Source organism: Hipposideros armiger, unplaced genomic scaffold (genome assembly GCF_001890085.2).
Source record: "Hipposideros armiger isolate ML-2016 unplaced genomic scaffold, ASM189008v1 scaffold_71, whole genome shotgun sequence".
NCBI classification, from domain to species: Eukaryota; Metazoa; Chordata; class Mammalia; order Chiroptera; family Hipposideridae; genus Hipposideros; species Hipposideros armiger.
In genome coordinates, this window is record NW_017731421.1 from 220,835 (window position 1) to 229,267 (window position 8,433).

Here is an 8,433-nt window from a genome sequence, read left to right on the forward strand (position 1 = left end):
AAAAAAAAAAAAAAAAGATACAAGTTCAAGATATGATGGCAACACACAAAAGTGGCTGATAGTTTTTGGTCTTTGTCTGAGAGGTGCACACAGTCTGTAGTTTAACAAAGACTGGTTTTAAATCTTTAGTTTTAAAGCATACTTCTTTCCCAAAAAGATGACTGTCCAACCGAAACCAGAGAGCAGACTCTGAACCACCCACTTGAAAGGGATATGGCTTAATGAAGAAGAAAATAGCAACCGATTTACGTCAATGATTAGGAAGCAAAATCAAGGTCAAAATGTCTAAAATCACAAGGAATTTCAAAAGTCAATGCTTTGAAAATTTCCCCCTGAGCTATGGATGCTTTTTATCTGCAGTCTCTAGTAAAAGAGACACACTCCAAGTTGTACTTAGAAATGTTATTGATGTGATGCTTGGTGCTGAAAACAGATAAGTTACGTCTCGCACAGCCCCAAGCAGTAGCAGTTGCGTTTCGTGGCCAGCTTCGGTGAGATTCTGAAATCCTGTAGGAGGCTCCTTATTTTGTTTCTCTGCTCCTAATACTCCTAGAATCTTCAAGTAATTTTCAGAGGAGAAACCACAGACCACAGTGAAGGACCAGCAGACCATCCGGCATTGCTGCCTCACCTATTGAACGCTGAATTTCCCTTAGAGTTTGATACCCCGCCAACGGGTGATTGCCTCAGATATCTACCTGACAAGCTGGGTCACGATGCAGTTTTCTTCTGGGGAGTTTTTTTTCCATCCCCAATAGTTGCTTTTCCTGAAACACGGACAGGCTTTTTTCCAGTGGCTTACAATATTCTTTGCCTTAATTAGTACAAATGAACTCTAGTAATAAAGACATACCAAGTTCAGGTGGAACCCGAAACACTGATTCTAAGACTTTCTTTAGATCTTCCTTTGCTTGAAGGGACTGGCTGTGGAACAGCAGGCTTAAGTGCTTCTAAACCTCTTCCTGTATAGAAACCATGCATTTGCTTTTTTTTCCTCTTTCCCCTAGATTGATCACTCATTTGTACACTATGTCTTGGAACTGTCAGTCCAACCTTATGTTGTGAAGAGGTTGTGTCTGGTGTACTACTGTGTTGCATTTTGGACATCTGTTGCTACAGTAAAAATGTCTTACAGTGCAGCTTTTACAAAATGTATGAAGGCATCCTGTAATGGTAGTTGCATCTATTAAGTAACCTTTGCAAATGGAACGCAAGATGTATGGGGGTCAACTCAGGGATATCAATCAGGCGTTCTTCCTGGTCCTCTGATTCCCGCCAGCCCCCCTCCAGCCTCAGCAAGAAGCAGCTTATCTTTTCTTCCTCCTCCTCCTCATCATCTCCCAACTCCTCGTCCTCCTCAAAGTAGCCCCTCAAGCGGTGCAGGCTTCGGCTCCAGCTCAGGGGGCCCAGGGCTCCCCCTCCCTTCTCTCCCCTTCCCCTCCCCCTCCCTCTCCCTCCTTAGGAATCTACCCCACTGCTGTGAAACCTATCATATGCACTCACCTCTCATCCTTCGCTGAACTCCTTTGGCACGATTAACTTGGCCACACTTTCAGGCCCTTACCTTGGGATTTAACTGTTCCATTGTTTGTTTCCCTGGTGAGATGCCACATTTCCTGAAGGCCATGTGTCACACCTTCTAATCTCGGAGTGTGGCCCAGTAGTGGGCACACTGGCGCTGAGCACAATGCCTCTCAGTACCATCAACTGAATATTGCTGTGTGCCCAGGACCATGTCAAGGTGCCTTATACATGCGTTATCAAGCCAACAGTTCCCTCACTGTCCCCATTTTATAGATGAGGACACTGGGGCTCGTAGCAGCTCGCACAGCTGGGAAGGGGTGGTAGATTGGGGACACAAGCCTGGACTTCCAGAGTCTGGGCTCTTAACTTATCACATTCGGTGGGCCCAAACCCACAGGGACCACCCAGATGGAGATTGTACTCTACTTTCTTCATTTCTTGGACTAAGGCCACTTTCACACTAGGAAAATGTATAATATATTGAAAAGAACCAGGGCTTTGGAGCAGATGGTCCTGGGTCCCAGACCTGGCTTCCTCACGTACTGCCCTTTGACCCCAGACGTGCTGTTTTGCCTCTCTAAGAATATGGCTCCTCTACTGTTGAGTGAAGACAATAGCAACCCCATAGGGCCATGGAGAGGACCAGGGGAGGGTGAGATACGTGAGGCAGTACACACAGAGAGAGCATGGCTCACTGGGAACATCTGACACATGTTAGTCCCCTTCCCATCCCCTCCTTTTAATGCTTTAAGCACCTCTAAAATCTTTATCTGATTTTGATGGTGATCTTTGTAAATTTTGGGTTTTAAACAAATCTCCAACTCTCATGAGTGTCCCACAGTGGTTTATGAATTTGATCCAAGTTATGGTCAGGAAAAATGTGGAATTTCACCTAAACACGGGACAATGGAGGCAGAAAGACCCAGGTTCGACTCCTACCCTACATTTCCCTCACACTGACTGTAACCAGGGAACAGTTCATCAACTCAGGGGGCCCCGGCCCTTAAATGTGCCATGGAGATAATGGAGGCCATCTCATTGGGTTATTTCCCCCCCTTTCCCCCCCCCCCAGCTTTATAATTGGCACATAACATTGTGCAAGCTTGAGGTGAATATATATATTGCAAAATGATGACCACAAAAGGGTTAGTTACCACCTCCATCACCTCACATGATCACCACTATTTTGATGAGGACATTTAAGATCTACTCTCTCAGTAACTTTCAAGTACATGACACACTATCATTCACTATAGTCCCCGTGATGTGCGTTAGATCCCCAGGACGTATTAACCTTATTATGGGAAGTTGGTACCCTTTGACCGACTCTTCCCCATTTCCCCCACCTCCCCGCCACTGGCAACTGCCATTCTACTTTCTGTTTCTCTGAGTTTGCCTTTTTAAATAGTCCAAATATAAGTGAGATTGTGCAGTGTTTGTCTTTCTCTGTCTGACTTATTTCACTTAGCATTCCTGGAGTTATTTTAAGAATTAAAGGCGGTAATGAGGATAAAGCAATTTGCGCAGTGCTTAGCGTATACTTTTCGATAATACTAGTTATTCCCATTTTCATGCTAATTAGTCAACATGGAAGAACGGTTGTTAGTGATGAGATATACAGAGCAAGCAATAAAAAAGGTATATACAGAGGCACACTAAGAAATACTACAGTAAAATCAAAATGGAATTCTAAATTACGTTCAAATGACCCCCCCCACCTCCCCCCCCAAAAAAAATAGGAAAAAGGAAACAGAAACAGCCATTGCACTTCTCATCCCAGAAGTCTTCTCATTGCACTCACTTATCCCAGAGAAGGTTAAGGTCCAGCGAGCCTGTTACTGAGCGTAGCTTTGGGTTCCTTGTACTTCCTGGCCCTGTGGGCTGAGGACCCCTGAACATGGAGGGGCTCCTTACATGGATGGAGACTGAATGGGGCTAACTGTCTGATGGAGCAAAGGCAGAAAGAGGACCAGCCAGCGCTCATTATGGGCAGCACCGCCCCAGGGGTCATTTGCTGATTGGTTTTGATGTGGTACCCATGACCTCAAGAGAGGGATCACCCTGTCTTCCCTTCCCATTGTACAGATGGGGACAATGAGGCCCAGGAGTGTGGGGGCCACTATCTAGCTGCATCCAGCAGGTGAGGAAAGCCCAACCAGAATCCAGAATCTTCCATTGCTAGCCCCGGACCTGTCTCCTTTGCCTTGGGCTGCATCTTCCCAGAGGGCTTTGAAATGTCCTGGAGAATGAGCTGTGGGACCATGGTCACACAAGAAGCAAAACTGTTAAGTGGTTGACCCCACATATGACCTGAAATGTGTGACTCTCCAGCCCCTTGTGAGCATCACGCCAAACTTCCCCGAGGGCAGTGCGCCCAGAGATCTGGGTCGGTGATTCACAGAGAGAAGGCTTCATCGCATGTGAAGGAACAACTTTTAATTCTGGTTTTAAACTCATCAGAAGTGTTCTTGGGTGGCATTTTCTGCTGCCATGGAAGGGACCATGAACCCGTCTACACAGCACTGTTTGCATCTGCAGAATTGTGAGCTGTGTTCACTGCTGCCCAGGGACTCTGCAGGGGAAGCCTGGTCTTCGCTTTGGGTGTAAAATTCCAGCTTCTCAGCACTTGAGCTACAGGATGTCTCCCTCTGAAGGGCTGAGAAAGCCTGAAGCGTTACAAAAGGAAGGCGGCCTGTGGGGTGGGGTTCTTATCTTTTACGAACCATGGAAGGTTTTGGCAGCCCAGTGAAGCGATGGGCCCTTTCTCTGAATAATGCTTTGTAAACCTATGAAATAAAATACAGAAGATTGTAAAGGAAAGCAATTATACTGAAATTCAGCTGCCAAATAGTAAAGTATTTGTGATATTGTGGTGCATACATGTGCTTCTTCATTAGCATGTTTAATGTTTGGAGAGATCTGCCGTAACCATAAAGAGAGAAAAATGTCTGTGGGGACAAAGTCGTAGATAGGTACTGTGATACGCCGCTGTGTATGTTGTCTGTAGTCCTAATGGAAGGAAATGCTACATCTTAGAGGCTTGTGAAAATACAGCGAGATGCACAGGCCGACAGGATGGGGGATGCAATAAGGAAATAGTCTGAGCTCAAAAAAAGGTTAGTGTTTTGAATAAATTGCTAGCAGTTAAGGTTAAGTGGAAAGATATTAAATTATATCCTTGTGTGCTTTATGAGATCTTTTTTCCTGGATCCTTTAAAAACTTTTTAACATGGTAAAATGTGTAAAATATATATTGTGTAATAAAGCACTTTTTTTTTTCAGTGTAGGAGGGAACATATACTTGCATCCCCCTCTGTTAAGCCACCATTAAGATGTAAGCATACCTCTTAGTTCTCGTGACCTGGATGTATTATATCCCAGGTCCAAGACCCACCCTGCTCTCCCCACAAGGAAATGATCTCTTGAACATTAGAAGCCCTTTTCTCTGCCCCCCTTCCTTCCCCCCCCCCCACCCCCGAGAGTCCACTTGGTGCAAAGTCGGAGGAAAGGCCTTTGGAGAATGAAGCTCTGCTGCTTATTTTATGATATTTAGCATTATTTTATATTAATTTCAAGTGTACAGCATAGTGGTTAGACATTTATATAATTTAAGAAGTGATCCCCCTGACTAGTCCCCACCTGGCACTCTACATAGTTATTACCATATTATTGATTATATTTCCTATGCTTTACTTTACATTCCCATAACTATTTTATAACTACCAATTTGTATTTCTTATCCTTTCACCTTTTCACCCTGTCCCCAACCCCCCTCCCGTCTATCACCCTGATAGACCTAGTATCCATCTGACACCACACATAGTTATTATAGTATTATTGCCTATATTCTTTGTCCTATACCCTACATCCCCATGACTACCGTGTAACGACCAATTTGTACTTCTAAATCCCTTCCCCTTTTACACTCATCCCCAAACCCCCTCTCATCTGGCAACCATCAAAATATTTTCTGTATCTATGAGTTTGTTTCTATTTTGTTTATTTTGTTCTTTAGATCCCACTTGTAAGTGAAGCCACATGACGTTTGTCTTTCACTGTCTGAGCACAATACCTTCTAGGTCCATTCATGTTGTCACAAATGGCAGGATTTCATTCTTTTTTTATGGCTGAGGAATATTGCATTGTATAGATGTATTATACCCCTTCTTCTTTATCCATTCATCCATTCAGGGACACCCAGGTTGCCTTCATGTCCTGCCTACTGTATGATAAATAATGCTGCAATGGACATATGGATGAGCATGTTCCCTTGAAGTTGCATTTTGGGTTTGTTTGAATAAATACCCAGAAGTGGGATTACTAGGTCCTTCTTTGTCTCTTGTTATAGCCTTTGTTTTAAAGTCCATTTTGTCTGGTATAAGTATTGCTACTCCAGCTTTTTGTTGTTGTTGTTTGTTTGTTTCCATTTTCATGAAATATCTTTTTCCATCTCTTTAGTTTCAGTCTGTGTGTGTCTGAAGTGAGTCTCTTGTAGGCAGCACATGTAAGGGTCTTGTTTTTTTATCCATTCAGACCCCCTATCCTTTTGATTGGAGCATTCAATCCATTTACATTGAAAGCAGTTGTTGATAGATACATGGTTATTGCCATTTTATTATTCATATTTTTGACCTTTCCCCCTCCCATCTTAAAGAAGTCCCTCTAAGATTCCTTGTAATACTGGTTTGGTGGTGATGAACTCCTTCAGCTTTTTCTTGTCTGGGAAGCTCTTTATCTGTCCTTCAATTCTAAATGATAGCTTTGCTGGGTAGAGTAATCTTGGCTGTAGGTCCTTACTTATCATCACTTTGAATATTTCCTGCCAGTCCCTTCTGGCCAGCAAAGCTTCTGTTGAGATATCAGCTTACAGTCTCATGGAAACTCCCTTGTAGGTAACTAACTTCTTTTCTCTTGCTGCTTTTAGGATTCTGTCTTTAACCTTTGGCATTTTAAATATGATGTGTCTTAGTGTGGGCCTGTTTGGGTTCATCTCATTTGGGACTCTCTGCATTTCCTGGGCTTGTATATCTATTTCCTTCACCAGGTTAGGGAAGTTTTCTGTCATTATTTCTTCAAAAAGGTTTTCAATTCTTGGCTCTCCCTCTTCTCCTTCTGGTACCCCTATGACGTGAATGTTGGTACACTTGATATTGTCCCAGAGGCCCCTTAAACCCTCATTTTTTGGGATTCTTTCTTCTTTTTGCTGCTCTGATCGGGTGTTTTCTGCTACCTTATCTTCTAAATCGCCGATTCAATTCTTGCTTCATCTAGTCTACTGTTGATTCCCTGTAATGTACTCCTTTTATTATTATTATTATTATTATTATTATTATTATTAGTTTCAGGTGTACAAAACAACAAAATGACTAGACCTTTATACCCCTCAACCCCCAAGTTTACTCCCCCTCATACACCATACATAGCTATTTCAATACCATTGACTATATTCTCTATGCTGTACTTTACATCCCATGACTATATAAATATATATTTAATTATAGTTGACATTCAATATAATTTTATGTTAGTATCAGGTATACAGTGCAGTGGTCAGGCACCTACGCAACCTATGAAGTGAGCCCCCTGATAAATCCAGTACCCATCTAGCACAATACATAATCTTTATAACATTGATTATATTCCCCATACTGTATTCCACATCCCCATGACTATTTTGTGACTACCAATTTGTACTTTCTAATCCTTTCACCTTCTCCCCCTCTCATCTAGCACCCATCAGTTTTTTTTTATATCTCTGTGTCTATTTCTGTTTAGTTTGCTCGTTTACTCTGTTCCTCAGATTCTGTAATGTACACTTCATTTCTGTTATTGTATTCTTTATTTTTGACTGGTTCTTTTTTTGTTGTCCACCTTCATTTTTATGTTTCCCATCTCTTTGTTGAAGTTCTCCCTGAGATCACCGAGCATCCTTATAACCAGTGTTTGGAACTCCGCATCTGGTAGATTGCTTGTTTTCATTTTGTTGAGTTCTCTTCCTGGAGCTTTGTTCCATTCTTTCATTTGGGACATGTTTCTTTGTCTCCCCATTGTGGCTGCCTCCCTGTGTTTGTTTCTATGTACTAGGTAGGGCTGCTATGTCTCCCGGTCTTAGTAGAGTGGCCTATGTAGTAGGTGTGTTGTGGGACTCTGTGATGCAGTCTCCTTTGTCACTTGAGCCATGCATTCCAGGTGTGTCCCTTGTGTGGGTTGTGTGCCCTCCTCTTGTAGTTGAGCCTTGGTTGCTGTTTACACATCAATGGAAGGGATTGACCCTCAGGCTCACTGGTTGTGAGGACTGGCCTTGACTATAGTGTAAGAGTTGTTGTTCAGGGGCTGATTCTACAGAGCAGGATCTGCCTCAGCAGGGCTCTGGTGCCTGCCCAATATACCCCTTTGGTGTGTCATACTTGGAGGTGCCTGGGTGGTGCTCCAGCTCGTTTGGAAGCTGGATGCTGGGGGCACCAGCTCCAGGGCCACTTGGGAGGGGACCTGCTGCAGGTCAAGTTCAGCTGTAGCCCATGCCCCACTCAGGGCCACCTGGCAGTATCCACAATGCAATCCACAAATGGCCACAGCCTGCACCATGCTTGGAAGTCCCCCTGTGTTTTCTTTCAGGAGTTTTATGGTTTTGTGTTTTACAGTTATGTCTTTAATCCATTTTGAATTGATTTTTGTGAGTGGTGTAAAGAAGGGTTCAATTCCATTCTTTTGCATTGGATATCCAATTTTCCCAACACCATTTATTGAAGAGACTATCTTTTTCCATTGTGTATTCTTGGCACCCATGTCATATTGGGTGCCTATATGGTCACAGTTGATCATATAGGCATGGGTTTATTTCTTGGCTCTCTGTTGTGTTCCATTGGTCTATGTTTCTGTTTTTATGCCCGTACCATAATGTTTTGATTA

General features: G+C 43.2%; 1 pseudogene; it reads right to left on the reverse strand.

Moving 5' to 3' along the window:
- Window positions 1-558: 558 nt before the first annotated feature.
- LOC109382819 (polycomb group RING finger protein 6-like) lies at window positions 559-1,704 on the reverse strand (annotated as a pseudogene).
- Window positions 1,705-8,433: the final 6,729 nt, after the last annotated feature.